The following is a 17,714-nucleotide window of genomic DNA, read 5'->3' as shown; positions in this document are numbered from 1 at the left end:
AGCCACAGTGCCTCCATAATAGTGACAGACACAGTGCCTCCATAATAACGGCAGCCACAGTACCTCCATAATAACGGCAGCCACAGTGCCTCCATAATAACGGCAGCCACAGTGCCTTCATAATAACGGCAGCCACAGTGCCTCCATAATAGCAACAGCCACAGTGCCTCCATAATAACGGCAGCCACAGTGCCTCCATAATAACGGCAGCCACAGTGCCTCCATAATAGTGGCAGCCACAGTGCCTCCATAATAGTGACAGACACAGTGCCTCCATAATAACGGCAGCCACAGTGCCTCCATAATAGTGACAGACACAGTGCCTCCATAATAGCGACAGCCACAGTGCCTCCATAATAACAGCAGCCAAAGTGCCTCCATAATAACGGCAGCCACAGTGCCTCCATAATAACGGCAGCCACAGTGCCTCCATAATAACGGCAGCCACAGTGCCTCCATAATAACGGCAGCCACAGTGCCTCCATAATAACGGCAGCCACAGTGCCTCCATAATAACGGCAGCCACAGTGCCTCCATAATAACGCCAGCCACAGTGCCTCCATAATAACGGCAGCCACAGTGCCTCCATAATACCGGCAGCCACAGTGCCTCCATAATAACGGCAGCCACAGTGCCTCCATAATAGTGGCAGCCACAGTGCCTCCATAATAGTGACAGACACAGTGCCTCCATAATAGGGACAGACACAGTGCCTCCATAATAACGGCAGCCACAGTGCCTCCATAATAACGGCAGCCACAGTGCCTCCATAATAGCGGCAGCCTCAGTGCCTCCATAATAGGGACAGACACAGTGCCTCCATAATAACGGCAGCCACAGTGCCTCCATAATAGCGGCAGCCTCAGTGCCTCCATAATAGGGACAGACACAGTGCCTCCATAATAACGGCAGCCACAGTGCCTCCATAATAACGGCAGCCACAGTGCCTCCATAATAACGGCAGCCACAGTGCCTCCATAATAGTGGCAGCCTCAGTGCCTCCATAATAACGGCAGCCTCAGTGCCTCCATAATAGTGGCAGCCTCAGTGCCTCCATAATAGTGGCAGCCTCAGTGCCTCCCTAATAGTGGCAGCCTCAGTGCCTCCATAATAGTGACAGACACAGTGCCTCCTTGTAATGACTGGTAAAGTACCTCTATAATAGTCACAGTGCCCTCATGATAGACGACCACTCTGCCCCTAACTGCGACAGCTCCAGTGCTTCCATAGCGGTGACAGCCGCCCAGTGCCCAGAGTACCCCCATCTTTCCCACTCCTGACCTGTGTGACATTCTGACACCTAAAGCTCAAAGATGATTGGCTGAACTGAGTGAAGCGGCACAAGCGGCACCCCCGTGACTTGTGCACCCCCCAATGTTAAAGCGTGGTGAAATATTTATCCATGAGATGCCAGTGTGTGCCCGAGGTGCCACCTCACTACACTTCCCATCACTGCTACATTCTATACATGAGCCCCTGTGTGTTCTGCACCCTCAGCCCTCTGGCAGACAATGGGCATAGTAGAGGTACCCGGGTATCACCATATAAGAGTCTGAGAGAGTCCGCAGCCCTGTGCTGCCATGCGTCAGCCCCATTGTGTCCCCTGCATTGTCCCCAGCCCCTGCTAGGTTGTATGGGGAAGGGGCAGAGGGCAGGCGGCCCTTGGTGCGCCAGTGCCAGCCCTCTGCAGGGACACAGGCTGCTCCCACTGGAGCTGTTTGTTCTGGGCCAGGAGCCTGTGGGTGGGAGGGATCACGTGATCCTGAGGAGTCAGAGCAAAAGTTTTCCCTGCAACTCTGAAAACTTTGCAGAGATCATCAGTAGCAGCAGAGAAGGGTCAGAGACAGGAGCCACCTGCCCTGCTGCTCCAGCTACTGACCACCCAGCTCTATGGGCACTGCCCTGCCTGGATGGGCACTCAGCACCACAGGGGCTGTGACCTGGAATAAAATCCCCCTGGCACCGGAGGGATCTGGAGACATGATCCAGGCTTTCCTGCGGAGTTCCTTGCACTGATTACTTGGAGGAAAGCTGGTGAGTCCCACAAGTGACAACTGTAGCCGGCAGCACACCACCAGGTGGGCTGTATACAGGAGCAATGCAGATGTAGCAGAGCTGAATTTGTCATTGACCTGTTTTGCTTCTGCATAATGCAGTAAGTTTACCTGGTGTCACCGGGAGTTGACTACAGTCAGCACCTACATTACAAATGTAGCAGAGCTGAGTTTGTCATTGACTGTTTTCTGTCATGCATAATGAAGTATGTCTACCTGGTGTCACCTTGGGTTGACTGTTATCAGCAGCTAGATTTCATGTGTAGCAGGGCTGAGTTTGTATTGGACCAGTTTATTTTGTGCATTATGCAATGAGTCTGCCTGGTATCACTTGGCTTCGGTCAGCACCTATGTAGCAGTGCAGAGTTTGTCATTGACTAGTTCCCGTGGTGCCCAATGCAATGAGTCTACCTGCCGTCATCACTATGATCAGCATCTACATTTCAGATGTAGCAGAGCTGAATTTTCATTGACCGGTTTCTTTTGTGCATAATGTATACAGGTCACCTGGTATCCCCATAGGTTCACTATGGTCAACACCTACATTTCAGATTTAGCAGAGCTGAGTTTGTCATTGACAGGTTACTTTTGTGCTTAATGCAGTAAGTCTACCTGGTGTCTCCATGAGTTGACTATGATCAGTATTTGCATTTCAGGTGTAGCATAGCTGAGTTTATCATTGACCATTTTCTTTGGTGCCATATGTGGTTTCCTTAGTGCCCAATGCAATGTCTACCTGGTGTCACCATGACTTGGCTGTGGTCAACATCTGTTATTTCAGATGTAGCAGAACTGAGTTCATTAACATTAATGCAGTAATTCTAGCTGGTGTCGCCATGGGTTGACTGTGGTCAACATCTATATTTCAGATGTAGTAGAGCTGACTTTGTCATTGACCAGTTTATTTTATTTTTTGTGCTTAATGCAATCAGTCTGCCTGGTGTCCCTATGAGTTGACTGTGGTCAACATCTATATTTTAGATGTAGCAGAGCCAAGTTTGTCATGATCCGTTTCTTTTTTTGCATAATGCAGTAAGTCTACCTGGTGTCACCGTGAGTTATCTGTGACATCTACATTTCAGATATAGCAGAACTGAGTTTATCATTGACAGGTTTCTTTTGTGCATAATGCATTAAGGACACCTGGTATCACCATAGGTCGACGTAGTAGAGCTGAGTTTATTATTGACCACTTTCTTTTGTGCATAATGCATCAAGGCCACCGTGAGTTGACTACGATCAGCATCTACAATTCAGAAGTAGCAGAGCTGAGTTTGTCACTGACTGTTTTTCTGTTGTGCATACTGAATTAAGTCTTCCTGGTGTCAAAGTGAGTTGACTATGATCAACATTTACTTTTGAGGTGTAGCACTGCTGAGTTTGTCATCTGTAGTTTAGCAGAGGGCTGCAGGTGAGCACATTGCGTTATCGTCATAGGATTGCTCAATTTGGACACCTTTCTTACACCGCTGTTCCTCCCTCCATGGCTGATAGCAGAGGGTCTTGAGCCCCACCGGATCAGCTGACATTGGTGAGGGGCGATGGTATAGGGAAAACAAAGCATGGCTGGACGGACATACATTGAAATCCGTGTCCTTTGTTTCTAGTGGACGCCTGTGGTGCTGCAGAGAAGCCAAGCTCTCCTGGGGCATGTGAAAGCAGGGGCTCCACATCGGACCCCCATTCATCTCAGAGAGGGATGCAAATGACCTGGCAACAATGCAGCCCCAAAAAGAGTTCAATGACCAATTCAACTCTGCTACATCTACAGCTTTAATTATGGCGCTTATATAAAAAAAAGTAATGCTGACTGACAGAAATATTTAAGATCCGTTTTATCACTGCACAGGAAGCAAAATGCATCTGTGTGCAGATGTAGCAGAGCTGACTTTGTAGCCCTCTCGTTCAGGTTCATCATAGCTATAAGACCTTATGCACACGACGATATCCATTTCCGCAAAACACGGATACGCAAAATATGGAGACCGCGTGCATCCCGCAATTTTCTCATTGCAAAAGCGGCAGGGATAGGAGGAACAGCCGCACGAAATGCGGACACATGACATGAGTGTGCTGTCTGCATTTTTTGTCGACCCATAGAAAAGAATAGGTCCCAGAGCGGTCCGCAAAAAAATGCGGATTGGATGCATACCAAAACTGTCCATGAGACCTAAAACAAATGACAAACTCAGCACTCCTATATCTTTTTGGCAATACAGGAGGAAACACCTAGTTAAAGGAATGATGGTGGAATGTCAGGTGCAGAAATATTTACTACCCATGGGCGAGAGCCACAGGAGAAGGGCCTATACATTAACCCGTGCGTCTAGTATAAAGGTCACAGTCCTCATCTGAGGAATTTCTGAAGGATATAGATAATGCGCTGAGTGATCACACGTGATGTATGAACACCCAGCTGCGGACTGTACGCATGTAGCAGAGCTGGATATGTTGCCATTGAACTGTGGCCCAGGGGAATATTTAAAAAAGAAAACGTCCACATCAACCAATCACTGCGCAGCTTTTCGGCACTTGAAAAATGAAAGCTGAGCTGTGATTGGTTGCTGTGGTTGCCTGGGGTAAAAGGAGAGGCACAGGCCCCTTAAAGGGGTTGTATGATGTTGGATAATGGGGGTATATCGCTAGGGTATGCCCCAATGTCTAATAGGTGCGGGTCCCACCTCAGGAGCCCGCAAAGTGAAGGGGGGCGCATTGCACATGGGTGACCACCCTCCTCGTTTCTATGGGACTGTGCTCGGCTATTTCCGTGAGCCCCATAGAAGTGAATGGAGCGGTGGCCTCTCTTGCGCGGTACACTTCCCATTCATTTCAATGGGGCTTCTGAAAATAGCCGAGTGCGCGGTTAACTATTTTCGGCAGTCCCCTAGAAATGAATGGAGGGGGCCGCACTTGCGCAGTGCGCTCTCTTGCACATTGCGTGCTTCGTTATAAGGATAGGTCAGGGACCCACACTTATCAGACATTATGGGCATATCCTATCCTAGCGCTATGCCCCCAGTGTCCAAGATGATACAACCCCTTTAATACATTTTCCGCGACTGTGCCTGTCCGTGCGCCAGGAAATCAAATCTATTGTGCACCAGCCCCATATTCTGGGGTTAATTTCCGCTATAATTGATCCCAGTTTCTGGATTAAATTATAATAAATCTGTCGCCCTTGTGCTAGTCCATTACCACTGTTTAAGGAAAAATGCCAAAAACGGCATAAACAGACAAAAGTCGCAAATTTTGGGGCTTGCATCACCAGTTGTATACCTCAGTTTTCTGGTGTAAAGCCTTAAAAAAAAATACCCCTTTGTTTTCCTAATAGTTAGGCCTCCTGCACACGACCGTTGTGTGCACCCGTGGCCGTTGTGCCGTTTTCCGTTTTTTTTCGCGGACCCATTGACTTTCAATGGGTCCGTGGAAAAATCGGAAAATGCACCGTTTTGCAGCCGAGGCCGTGATCCGTGTATCCTGTCCGTCAAAAAAATATGACCTGTCCTATTTTTTTGACGGACAACGGTTCACGGACCCATTCAAGTCAATGGGTCCGTGAAAGAACACGGATGCACACAAGATTGGCATCCGTGTCCGTGATCCGTGGCCGTAGGTTGCTTTCATACAGACGGATCCGAAGATCCGTCTGCATAAAAGCTTTTTCAGAGGTGAGTTTTCACTTCGTGAAAACTCAGATCCGACAGTATATTCTAACACAGAGGCGTTCCCATGGTGATGGGGACGCTTCAGGTTAGAATATACTGAAAAACTGTGTACATGACTGCCCCCTGCTGCCTGGCAGGTGCTGCCAGGCAGCAGGGGGCAGACCCCCCCCCCCCCTGTTTTTAACTCATTTGTGGCCAGTGCGGCCGCCTCCCCCCCCCTCCCTCCCCTGTAGTTAACTTCTTGGTAGCCAGCCCCCCCTCCCTCCCCTGTAGTTAACTAATTGGTGTCCAGTGGGCCCCCCCTCCGTCCGCTATAGATAACTCATTGGTGGCCAGTGGGCCCTCTCCCCTCCCACCCCCTCCTAATTAAAATCGCCCCCCTATCATTGGTGGCAGTGGTGAGTACCGATCGGAGTCCCAGTGTAATCGCTGGGGCTCCGATCGGTAACCATGGCAACCGGGACGCTACTGCAGTCCCGGTTGCCATGGTAGCTTAGCAATTTGTAGAAGCTTTATACTTACCTGAAGAGCAGCGATGTCTGTGACCGGCCGGGAGCTCCTCCTACTGGTAAGTGACAGGTCTGTGCTATAAGCAATGCGCCGCACAGACCTTTCACTTACCAGTAGGAGGAGCTCCCGGCCGGTCACAGACATCGCAGCTCTTCAGGTAAGTATGAAGCTTCTACAAATTGCTAAGCTACCATGGCAACCGGGACTGCAGTAGCGTCCCGGTTGCCATGGTTACCGATCGGAGCCCCAGCGATTACACTGGGACTCCGATCGGTACTCACCACTGCCACCAATGATAGGGGGGCGATTTTAATTAGGAGGGGGAGGGAGGGGAGAGGGCCCACTGGCCACCAACGAGTTATCTACAGCGGAGGGAGGGGGGGCCCACTGGACACCAATGAGTTATCTATAGCGGACGGAGGGGGGGCCCACTGGACACCAATGAGTTATCTATAGCGGACGGAGGGGGGGGGCCCACTGGCCACCAACGAGTTAACTACAGGGGAGGGAGGGGGGGCCCACTGGACACCAACGAGTGTCCCGTGTCCATTGTTCCGTTTTCCATTGACTTTCAATGGGTCCGTGGAAAACTCGGCTAATGCACCGTTTGTCATCCGCGTTCGTGATCCGTGTTTCCAGTCCGTGAAAAAAATATGACCTGTCCTATTTTTTTCACGGACAACGGTTCGCGGACCCATTCAAGTCAATGGGTCCGTGAAAAAACACGGATGCACACAAGATTGTCATCCGCATCCGTTTTTTTTCCCTATCATTTGCATGGCAAACTAAACTTAGATTTCTTTATACTTTCCTTCATGTCTGGAGATCCTCCAAAAATAAAGGAAGACACACGGAAACAAAAACGGACACGGATCACGGAACAACGGAACCCCTTTTTGCGGACCGCCAAAAAATACTGTCGTGTGCATGAGGCCTAAATTTGGAAATAAAACTAGGACAGAAAGGCAGACAATCTATCACAGTATTAGGCCTCATGCACACTACCGTTGTTTCATTCCATGTCCGTTGTTCCGTTTTTTGTGATTTTCTATGGACCCATTAACTTTCAATGGGTCCGTGGAAAACTCGGCTAATGCACCGTTTGTCATCCGCGTCCGTGATCCGTGGTTCCAGTCCATCAAAAAAATATAACCTGTCCTATTTTTTTCACGGAAACGGTTCGCGGACCCATTCAAGTCAATGGGTCCGTAAAAAAACACGGATGCACATAAGATTGTCATCCGCATCCGTTTTTTTTCCATCATTTGCATGGCAAACTTGACTTAAGACTTTTTTTTACTTTCCTGTCTGGTGATCCTCCAAAAATAAAGGAAGACACACGGAAACAAAAACGGAAACGGATCACGGAACAACGGAACCCCATTTTGCGGACCGGAACACAACATGAGGCCTAAGTGGCAGCAGGCCTCTGTGTAACCAGTAGGCCTCAGATCCTGTTGTCCATAGAACCAATCAGAGATCAGCTTTCATGTCTTAAACTGCTCTGGAAAAATGAAAGCAGAGCTCTGATTGGTTGCCATGAGCAACAAGGTCAGTCTTACTGTTTTGAAAAATGAAGTCTGACCTGGCACATCCACATAGACATTAGAGCCACCTACCGACTGGATTACTTTAAACAAATGTTTTGCGCCTAATTAACGGCACATGATCTGGCGTATTTTATGGCTCCACTTAGCCACACACCCTTTTTCTTCAAACTCTTCAAAATCATCTTGCGAGCCATAAAAAATGTCTAAGGCTGGGTTCAGACCTCAAAACGCTCAACAGGCAAGAACCAATGATTCCCTATGGGAATGGTTCTCACCTGAGCGTTTTACAGCGCGTACGATCGCGCTGTAAAACGCCCGACGCCCCAAGAAGTACATGAGCTTCTTTGGGGCGTCTTGTCGCGCGTTCCCGTACATAGACTTCCGGGAACGCGCGACAATGGGCGTTCGCTTGTCTCTGTATGCGCGATTGCAAACGCCGGTACAATCGCGCATACAGAACGCTCAGGTCTGAACCCAGCGTAAAACACATAAACAATTTAGTGCATGGTAGTTTTTCATGCCATTTGAGCCACAGTTTTCACGAATTTGCTCTGTCTCCCTCGCTTGCTTTGTCTTTCTCTGCAGTCCCATTTAGCACCGTGTGATGTCACCATGTGAATTGTGCCAAATGGCAAACTTGACTCTGCTATAGTACATGCCTTTGTTATGAAAGAATCTGTCTAAATGCAGATGAAGCAGAGCTGAATGTGCGTCACATGTATCTTTTCTGGGTTGTAATAGGTCTCAGTTACTATATTAAAAAAGTATGTCACATTGTGATATCACCTTCAATCGTGTCAAATGCCAAACTCAGCTCTGCTGAACTTTAGCCTTTATGTAGATGAGGCAGGGTTCGAGTTTGTGATTTCGAGTTTGTCATAAGTAACATCATGACGAAATGTGCCAAATGACAAACTCAATTTTTTTACATCTGCAAATAATAAAAAGAACTGGCTAGTAATGCAGATGGAGCAGATCTGAATTTGTCATTGTTAACTCTTTGGGGCTGCATTTTTGGTTTTCAGTGTATGGCTATAAACGATGTAATAGCACTATAAAGTGTGGCAAATGGCAGCACTGCTAGGTTCCTGCATTGGTAACACATCATAACAAGATTTAGTAGATGTTTATGGTGTGCAACACAGATATCAATATGGATTGTGCCAAATGACAAACTCAGCCCTACTCCAGGTTAATAACCATCTGAGATGGCTGGCAGTGCATGTGTAGCTGCTGGTAGTAGATGGTTGGCTCTACAGCTGTAGGTGCTGGTAGTAGATGGTTGGCAGTGCATGTGTAGCTGCTGGTAGTAGATGGTTGGCACTACAGCTGTAGGTGCTGGTAGTAGATGGTTGGCTCTACAGCTGTAGGTGCTGGTAGTAGATGGTTGGCAGTGCATGTGTAGCTGCTGGTAGTAGATGGTTGGCACTACAGCTGTAGGTGCTGGTAGTAGATGGTTGGCTCTACAGCTGTAGGTGCTGGTAGTAGATTGTTGGCAGTGCATGTGTAGGTGCTGGTAGTAGATGGTTGGCAGTGCATGTGTAGATGCTGGTAGTAGATGGTTGGCAGTGCATAGTAGGTGCTGGTAGTAGAGGGTTGGCAGTGCATAGTAGGTGCTGGTAGTAGATGGTTGGTAGTGCATAGTAGGTGCTAGTAGTAGATGGTTGGCAATACATGTGCAGGTGATGGTAGTAGATGGTTGGCAGTGCATGTGTAAGTGCTGGTAGTAGATGGCTGGCATTGAAAGGTATAGGAGGTATAGGTTTAGGTAGTAGATGTTTGGCAGTGCATGTGTAGGTGTTTGTAGTAGATGTTTGGCAGTGTAGGTGCTGGAAGTGTAGGGTTGGCAGTATATATGAAGGTAGTAGATGGGTCGGCAATGTATATGCAGTATTCCTGGTGGTGGGGCAGTATATATGAATGTAGTAGATGGGTGGGCAGTGTATATGGAGTATTCCTGGTGATGGTGGTGGTGGAGCAGTATATATGAAGATAGTAGATGGGTGGGCAGTGTATATGGAGTATTTCTGGTGGTGGTGGGGCAGTATATATGAAGGTAGTAGATGGGTGGGCAGTGTATATGGAGTATTCCTGATGGTGGGGGCAGTATATATGAAGGTAGTAGATGGGTGGGTAGTGTATATGGTGTATTTCTGGAGGTGGTGAGGGGCAGTATATATGAAGGTAGTAGATGGGTCGGCAGTGTATATGGAGTATTTCTGGTGGTGGGGGCAGTATATATGAAAGAAGTAGATGGGTCGGCAGTGTATATGCAGTATTCCTGGTGGTGTTGGTGGGGCAGTATATATGAAGGTAGTACATGGGTGGGCAGTGTATATGGAGTATGGAGTATTCCTGGTGATGGTGAGGCAGTATATATGAAGGTAATAGATGGGTGGGCAATGTCTTTGGAGTATTCCTGGTGATGGTGGTGGTGGGGCAGTATATATGAAGGTAGTAGATGGGTGGGCAGTGTATATGGAGTATTTCTGGAGGTGGTGGGGGGCAGTATATATGAAGGTAGTAGATGGGTGGGCAGTGTATATGGAGTATTTCTGGTGGTGGGGGGCAGTTTATATGAAGTTAGTAGATGGGTGTGCAGTGTATATGGAGTATTCCTGGTGGTGGAGGCAGTATATATGAAGATAGTAGATGGGTGGGCAGTGTATATGGAGTATTTCTGGTGGTGGTGGGGGCAGTATATATGAAGGTAGTAGATGGGTGGGCAGTGTATATGGAGTATTCCTGGTGATGGTGGTGGTGGAGCAGTATATATGAAGATAGTAGATGGGTGGGCAGTGTATATGGAGTATTTCTGGTGGTGGTGGGGCAGTATATATGAAGGTAGTAGATGGGTGGGCAGTGTATATGGAGTATTCCTGATGGTGGGGGCAGTATATATGAAGGTAGTAGATGGGTGGGTAGTGTATATGGTGTATTTCTGGAGGTGGTGAGGGGCAGTATATATGAAGGTAGTAGATGGGTCGGCAGTGTATATGGAGTATTTCTGGTGGTGGGGGCAGTATATATGAAAGAAGTAGATGGGTCGGCAGTGTATATGCAGTATTCCTGGTGGTGTTGGTGGGGCAGTATATATGAAGGTAGTACATGGGTGGGCAGTGTATATGGAGTATGGAGTATTCCTGGTGATGGTGAGGCAGTATATATGAAGGTAATAGATGGGTGGGCAATGTCTTTGGAGTATTCCTGGTGATGGTGGTGGTGGGGCAGTATATATGAAGGTAGTAGATGGGTGGGCAGTGTATATGGAGTATTTCTGGAGGTGGTGGGGGGCAGTATATATGAAGGTAGTAGATGGGTGGGCAGTGTATATGGAGTATTTCTGGTGGTGGGGGGCAGTTTATATGAAGTTAGTAGATGGGTGTGCAGTGTATATGGAGTATTCCTGGTGGTGGAGGCAGTATATATGAAGATAGTAGATGGGTGGGCAGTGTATATGGAGTATTTCTGGTGGTGGTGGGGGCAGTATATATGAAGGTAGTAGATGGGTGGGCAGTGTATATGGAGTATTTCTGGTGGTGGGGGGCAGTTTATATGAAGTTAGTAGATGGGTGGGCAGCTTATATGGAGTATTCCTGGTGGTGGAGGCAGTATATATGAAGGTAGTAGATGGGTGGGCAGTGTATATGGAGTATTTCTGGTGGTGGGGGCAGTTTATATGAAGTTAGTAGATGGGTGGGCAGTGTATATGGAGTATTTTTGGTGGTGGGGGTAGTATATATGAAGATAGTAGATGGGTGGGCAGTGTATATGGAGTATTTCTGGTGGTGGGGGGGCAGTATATATGAAGGTAGTAGATGGGTGGGCAGTGTATATGGAGTATTTCTGGTGGTGGGGGGCAGTTTATATGAAGTTAGTAGATGGGTGGGCAGTGTATATGGAGTATTTCTGGTGGTGGGGGGCAGTATATATGAAGATAGTAGATGGGTGGGCAGTGTATATGGAGTATTTCTGGTGGGGGGAAGTATATATGAAGATAGTAGATGGGTGGGCAGTGTATATGGAGTATTCCTGGTGGTGGGGGCAGTATATATGAAGATAGTAGATGGGCGGGCAGTGTATATGGAGTATTTCTGGTGGGGGGAAGTATATATGAAGATAGTAGATGGGTGGGCAGTGTATATGGAGTATTCCTGGTGGTGGGGGCAGTATATTTGAAGATAGTAGATGGGTGGGCAGTGTATATGGAGTATTTCTGGTGGTGGGGGGAAGTATATATGAAGATAGTAGATAGGTGGGCAGTGTATATGGAGTATTACCGGTGATATTTGGGGCCGTGTATGAAATATGCTCTTGGTAGTAGCTTAACCCGTTCCCTCCCCCCACAAATACATATATACTTCTCTTTTATCTCTTTTTGATCTTTGTTAATTACATGACTGTTACCATGTTGGTATACCGCGGCTGACACGATCGGCGTCCTCATCCACCATTGATGCATCTTTCAGTCCTTGGCCTTGTGTAACTTTACTCTTGTCTTTCTTCTCCGCCCGTCAGATGACAGCTTGTAATCCCGCCTGGAGGTGAATTGCTTTTTATTGTCATTTTGAAGGTTTTGACGAGTTCTGTGCTGCATCCCTTCACTCATCCAAGCTTCTTATTAGACACTGTAAATCCCTGTGCACACGACCAGGTCCGTTGTGCGGACTGTAAACTGTGGATCTACAAAACATGGACACGCCGCATCACGGTTTGGGCTCATTTACTCCCAGAAGACCCTTTTAATATGAGCTACAATGTGAACGTGAACGCATAGCACCCGCACTGAATCCTGACCCATTCATTTCAATGGGTCCGTGTCACGCATCAGTTCTGCGTTGCGTTAAAAAACGCTGAATGTTCTATATTCTGTGTTTTTCACGCAGCCCCGGGGGCTTCAGTGAAAAACGCATTGCATCCGGTAGCAAGTGCGGATGCATTGCGTTTTTCCACTGATGGTTCCTAAGAAATGTTGTTTGTAAACCTTCAGTTCTTTATCACGCGCGTGAAAAACGCATCAAAACGCATTGCACCCGCGCGGAAAAAATGAACGCAATCGGAGACAAAACTGACTGAACGTGCTTGAAAAATGGTGCGAGTTTCACTAAACGCACCCTGAACGCGTCCGAAGCCAATCCGTATCGTTCGTGTGAAAGAGGCCTTAGGCCCCTTGCAGACGAGCGTGTCCGGATTAGGTCTAGATGCGTTGCGTCTGCGATCAGGGAACATCATGCCAGTAGGTACGCAATTGCAGTCAGTTTTGACTGCGATTGCATTGCGATGTTCAGTTTTTATCGCGTGGGTGCAATGCGTTTTGCACGCGCGTGATAAAAAACTGACTGTGGTACCCCGAACCGAACCCAGACTTCTTCACTGAAGTTCGGGTTTGGGTTCGGTGTTCTGTATATTTTCCCTTATAACATGGTTATAAGGGAAAATAATAGCATTCTGAATACAGAACACATGAATAACGCAGAATATAGAGCATGCTGTGATTTTCACGCAACGCACAAGTGATGCGTGAAAATCACCGCTCATGTGCACAGCCCCATAGAAATGAAATGGTCCGGATTCAGTGCGGGTGCAAAGCGTTCACCTCACGCATCGTACCCGCACAGAATTCTCGCCCGTGTAAAAGGGGCCATAGGGTTGCATATCACTAGATTTCTGATCCGATTCGACACCCAGGACCCCCGCTGATCAGTACAGCGCCATCCATTGTATAGTGGCAGTACTTGGCATCGCAGCCCCCTTCAGTTGGATAGGACTGAGCGGCGCCTAGGCCTAAAGTAAGTTGTGCAAAGGCCTCCACAAATGGCTGATCATGGGGGTCCTCGGAGTCAGACCCCCACCGATCAAATACTTAGGATAAGTTATCAGTATAAGCCAGTCTGAAAACCCCTTTGAAAGGATTTTCTATCATTCAAAAAAAACATTGCTGCTTTCTCCCAAAAATGGCGCCACACCTGTCTTCAGGTTGTGTGTGGTATTACAGGCAGGAAAGCTTCTCTACTTTGTGACAACTATTAAATCGACCATTGGCTGACGGTTTCTGCAGACGACATGGGGCCTGAAAAAGGCCCCCCAGGGCTATCCAGTGACAGTACCTGTCTGGCTATACCTTACATATGTCCAATGAAATGTCTGCCATTGAAATATATAAATTAATAAAGGAAAATGAAGTGCTAAATTGCAAGTACACCAAAACCCTTGAGCGTTTGTACAGCGTTTTTTTTCTGGTTTGATTAGAAAAAATCATGGCTTCTTTCTTCCAGAAACAGCGCCACATCTGTCTACAGGTGGTGTGCGATATTGCAGCTCAGCCACGCTCACTTCAAAGGATCTGATCTGCAGTACCAGACACAACCCATAGTCCGGGGTGGTGCTGGTTCTCAAAAAAAGCCATGTTTTTCTAATCTTGTACAACCCCTTAAAACCGTGTGTCCTATGAAAAATATTCTACTTTTTTTTAATAGTAAATACCTTTGTAATTGCATGTAATTTAAAATTTTGTATAGCCTCCTGAGTTATTCAGTAAAATGTATCTGTATAGCGCCACCTGCTGTTATTTTTTTTTATTTCTCTGTTCACTTTGCTGCAGTAGTCGCACAGGCTCAGTTCCATCCATCTGCAGCCATATCTACAGTTAGAAGCTGTGACAGTTAAAGGTGAGGAGCTGCAGCAGAAAGGAAACGCACCCTGAGCTGTGGTAGGGAGAGAACTGCAGAGGAAAGGACTCACCACCTGAGCTGTGGTAGGGAGAGAGCTGCAGAGGAAAGGACTCACCCCCTGAGCTGTGGTAGGGAGAAAGCTGCAGAGGAAAGGACTAACCCCCTGAGCTGTGGTAGGGAGAGAGCTGCAGAGGAAAGGACTCACCCCCTGAGCTGTGATAGGGAGCGAGCTGCAGAAGAAAGGACTCACCCCCTGAGCTGTGGTAGGGAGAGAACTGCAGAGGAAAGGACTTACCCCCTGAGCTGTGGTAGGGAGCAAGCTGCAGAGGAAAGGACTCACCCCCTGAGCTGTGATAGGGAGAGAGCTGCAGAGGAAAGGACTCGCCCCCTGAGCTGTGGTAGGGAGAGAACTGCAGAGGAAAGGACTCACCACCTGAGCTGTGGTAGGGAGAGAGCTGCAGAGGAAAGGACTCACCCCCTGAGCTGTGGTAGGGAGAGAGCTGCAGAGGAAAGAACTCACCCCCTGAGCTGTGGTAGGGAGCAAGCTGCAGAGGAAAGGACTCACCCCCTGAGCTGTGATAAGGAGAGAGCTGCAGAGGAAAGGACTCACCCCCTGAGCTGTGGTAGGGAGCAAGCTGCAGAGGAAAGGACTCACCCCCTGAGCTGTGGTAAGGAGAGAGCTGCAGAGGAAAGGACTCACCCCCTGAGCTGTGGTAGGGAGAGAACTGCAGAGGAAAGGACTCACCCCCTGAGCTGTGGTAGGGAGAGAGCTGCAGAGGAAAGGACTCACCACCTGAGCTGTGGTAGGGAGAGAGCTGCAGAGGAAAGGACTCACCCCCTGAGCTGTGGTAGGGAGAGAGCTGCAGAGGAAAGGACTCACCCCCTGAGCTGTGATAAGGAGAGAGCTGCAGAGGAAAGGACTCACCCCCTGAGCTGTGATAAGGAGAGAGCTGCAGAGGAAAGGACTCACCACCTGAGCTGTGGTAGGGAGAGAGCTGCAGAGGAAAGGACTCACCCCCTGAGCTGTGGTAAGGAGCGAGCTGCAGAGGAAAGGACTCACCCCCTGAGCTGTGGTAGGGAGAGAGCTGCAGAGGAAAGGACTCACCCCCTGAGCTGTTGTAGGGAGCAAGCTGCAGAGGAAAGGACTCACCCCCTGAGCTGTGGTAGGGAGCAAGCTGCAGAGGAAAACACTCACCCCCTGAGCTGTGGTAGGGAGAGAGCTGCAGAGGAAAGGACTCACCCCCTGAGCTGTGGTAGGGAGAGAGCTGCAGAGGAAAGGACTCACCACCTGAGCTGTGATAAGGAGAGAGCTGCAGAGGAAAGGACTCACCCCCTGAGCTGTGGTAGGGAGCAAGCTGCAGAGGAAAACACTCACCCCCTGAGCTGTGGTAGGGAGAGAGCTGCAGAGGAAAGGACTCACCCCCTGAGCTGCAGTAGGGAGCGAGCTGCAGAGGAAAGGACTCACCCCCTGAGCTGTGGTAGGGAGCGAGCTGCAGAGGAAAGGACTCACCCCCTGAGCTGTGGTAGGGAGAGAGCTGCAGAGGAAAGGACTCACCCCCTGAGCTGTGGTAGGGAGAAAGCTGCAGAGGAAATGAACGCTACCTTGAGCTATAATAGGGAGAGCTGCAGCAGAATGGACTCACCACCTGAGCTGTGATAAGGAGAACTGCAGTCAAAGGACTCACCCCCTGAGATGTCAACTTGAAATAAATCTGGCAGAGCAATTGGAGCAATGAATGTGGAGATCTCTGGATCCATGTGAGGTACAGGGCTGGTTCTAGCTTTGTTAGAAAGAGATTGTCATGTTCTATATGATGTTAGATTTCAATTTTTTACAATAATCCTGGGATGACCCTTTAATTTCGAAGAACTGCGTTGCTCTTTAAGGGGTTGTAGCTTTCACATGCTAGAAAGTGATATTTTCCCTCAATCCCTAAATAATCCTAGTTCAAGGACTTCGTCTATAGGTGCGACCCTAAGGCCTCTTTCACACGAGCGAGCGTGACGGATTAGGTCCGGATGCGTTCAGTGAAACTAGCACCATTTTGCAAGCAAGTTCAGTCCGTTTTGTCTGCAATTGCGTTCAGTTGTTCAGTTTTTTTCCGCGCAGGTAGAATGCGTTTTGGTTTACAAACAACATCTTCTAGCAACCATCAGTGAAAAATGCATCGCACCCGCACTTGCTTCCGGATGCAATGTGTTTTTCACTAAAGCCCAATTCACTTCTATGGGGCCAGGGCTGCGTGAAAAACGTAGAATATAGAACACGCTCATGTGCACAGACCCATGAAAATGAACGGGTCAGGATTCGGTGCGGGTGCTATGCGTTCACGTCACGCATTGCACCCGTGCGGAAAACTCGCTCGTATGAAAGGGGCCTAAAGCTATGCGTTCCACCTTGTCAGATTTCAAAGGACAATCCGGCACGCCCTGTCTCCTTCAATTACCCATTAAAAGCTTGTCACATCGCTGAGCGCTTTTCTTCCCCCTGCAGCTGCTTGGCTTACCTGTAAACTTCTTAAAGGGCCAGTCTGTCATCAAGTCTGCCCGGCGGCAGGCTGCCCCTTCTGGCGGCGGCACTGCTGAATACCTTGTGCAGAGTGCGCGTCATTCACACACAGCCTAATGCACCAGAACTGTATTTATCAGGGACTGGGTGCGATTGAGCGGCCATTGTGAGGACCATTCGGCTTCACTTCAGCAGTCGGCCCCCCGACAAAGGGAGCTGCTTCGGTTATGTGGCTTTTGTGTGGTTTTCTTGTTTGCGGAGTCTCCGTCAGTCTCTTTGGCACCTTTTATACGTTTGCTTTTTGTTGTCTTGTATATCGTTATTAAGTCTACTGGACTCGTCTTTAACTTAGGGGGAATCAGCCAAAATAAATAAAAGACCCTTCTAGACTGGGGCACATCAATGAGATCTATAGACTTATCAGAAAGAATTATAGCTGCTTGGATTTTAACAAGCCTCATCTGCACACTGTGGAAAATTTCCATAAGGCAAACCATGCTACTCCTTGGAGAAAGGGGGGCCTGACTCTGAACTCTTTCTTCTGTTCCCGACATGAAAACACTACATTTTCATGCAGCCGCCACTAGGGGGAGCTCAGGGCAAAGAGATTGTTGCAGCTTCCATTGCATTCAAATATTCATATGCACTGAGCTCCCCCTAGTGGTGGCTTTAGGCAAACAGTTTTTGAACACATTCTAGGAGGGAGGCTGCAGACATAGAGCTGTATGGGGAAATGTATTAATGTCATTATATCC

General features: G+C 48.4%; 1 protein-coding gene across 1 annotated transcript in view; it reads left to right on the top strand.

The window, feature by feature from the left end:
* Window positions 1–1,790: 1,790 nt before the first annotated feature.
* The window catches only part of PRSS23 (serine protease 23), a 37,762-nt gene continuing 21,838 nt past the window's right edge, over window positions 1,791–17,714 (top strand). The window contains exon 1 of the mRNA XM_044283765.1: window positions 1,791–2,034. The gene's annotated coding sequence lies outside the window, so the exon portion shown is untranslated. The remainder of the gene's footprint in view (window positions 2,035–17,714) is intronic.

This window comes from Bufo gargarizans, chromosome 3 (assembly GCF_014858855.1).
Source record: "Bufo gargarizans isolate SCDJY-AF-19 chromosome 3, ASM1485885v1, whole genome shotgun sequence".
Taxonomy (NCBI): domain Eukaryota; kingdom Metazoa; phylum Chordata; class Amphibia; order Anura; family Bufonidae; genus Bufo; species Bufo gargarizans.
This window is presented reverse-complemented; position numbering and strand designations above follow the sequence as displayed.